The following is a 1,757-nucleotide window of genomic DNA, read 5'->3' as shown; positions in this document are numbered from 1 at the left end:
TGTGTACCAGAAGTGGACCGTGCCATAGCAGGGGTGGACTCTGCTCCCAAGAGGCTGTTGGGGCTGCTGCAGGGTCCTCATTGGAGAAATGGAGCCATATTTGTTATGGATAGTGGCTTTAAAAAACAAAGATAACAGCAGACATGCATTTCAAATGCCTACGTAGTACACTGTGTTATTCCCTTTGGAGTAAATTTAGACAGTATGGTCGTTGGAACAGAGGTAAGAGTCTATAGCCCATTCGATGTGAGAGAAAGACTAATTTTCAAAATAGAGCAAACTGAGAATTCCCTGAAGCTGTTTTAGATGCCCTTCCCCTTCCTACCTTGAGAAATCTCCCCTCTTCTCTTTGCCTGTTCCAGATTGTCTTGGAGCAGTCCTTCTTTTCTTCGAAGACTCTTTCCTTTCTGTTGAGCTTCACAGATACAGTCTTGAATTGACTTTAATCAAGTTTTTTCAAATGCTTTTTAAACCCAGGTGGTACAAACAGCATTGTCAGAAACACAGGATCCTGAAGAGGTCTCAGTCCCCGTCAAAGCCTTTATGACAGCCGACCTGCCTAACGAACTGATTGAGCTGCTGGAGAAGATTGTTCTGGATAACTCTGTCTTCAGCGAGCACAGGTGAGGCTGTGTTGGCGGTAGCTGTGGGCTCAGTCAGATCAGACCTGTGCTTGGCGTCGCCTTCTGCTACAGTCTTGTCTCACTGCAGCCACCAAGCCTCCCCACTGCGGCTCCCCAGGCCCCTGCCAGTCTTCTTACTGCCGCCTCTAGCTGCAGCCGCCCCTCCCTTCTCTTGACTCCTGCCTGTCTCCTGGCCCAGCCTAAGTTTCACGTTTCTCAGGAGCCTTCGTTCCTCTTCGTGCTCTGGCCCACACTGTCCTTTAAACACAGTGCTCAGAGAAGGGGAGTTAATGTTTTATGAGGGCCTGTATGTCCCAGGGATATGATAAGCTCTTGAAATCATGGGGACCAAAGCTTGGAAAGAGGTGGCAGGAGAGCCAAGTCTGAGCCCGTGTCAGGAGGACCTGCTGGAGAGACAGTGTGGAAGCAGGAGGCCCGGGCCGTGGTGGGAGGAGCGCTCCGGCCCTGCAGCCGCAGGAGCAGGCCCCAGGAGGCGCGGGCCGCCTCAGCACGGGCCCGCCTGGTGTTTGCTGCCACTTTAGATTCGCTGTCAGAGGCTGCATCAGGTTGTACTGTATTCATATCATAAATTTCACTGTAAAGATTTAATTGTAAGATTTATTTTGTAGGCAAGAAAGGCTTTCAAGAGCTGTGGTATTGTAAACAGGAATATGTGTATGTTTATTTTAATTTGGAAATGCTATATGGTAATGGCATATGGAACGTGGAATTATATTTTAATCAAATCATGAACCCTGATTGATCATACGACGCCAGAGTTAAGGTGCCTAGAGTGGCTAGGATAGTCGACCCTGCTGTCAGACCAGCCTCCTTTGATAGGTGTTAGAGTGCGGGTACCTCCGACACTGAGGGTGCCTCCGATTCTGCTGCCTTCTTGAACACTTGCTTCTCAAATACTCAGGGACCTGCAAGTTCTTGGTCTCCTTTCTGTGACTGCCTCACCAGACATGGTTTCAATGTACAGGTGTAAATAGCCTGGGTTGGCAGTAGGGCAGACTAGATATCCAGAGACCTGGACAGATCCTGCCACTGGGAAAACCTAAAATGTAGGATGAATTATAACAGACTATTTTGTAAAATGAATCAATTGCCAGGCAATTGCCAGGTGTCTCA

Source organism: Propithecus coquereli, unplaced genomic scaffold (assembly GCF_000956105.1).
Source record: "Propithecus coquereli isolate 6110/MARCELLA unplaced genomic scaffold, Pcoq_1.0 Scaffold723, whole genome shotgun sequence".
In the NCBI taxonomy this organism is placed as follows: Eukaryota; Metazoa; Chordata; class Mammalia; order Primates; family Indriidae; genus Propithecus; species Propithecus coquereli.
Note: the sequence above shows the minus strand (reverse complement) of the source record.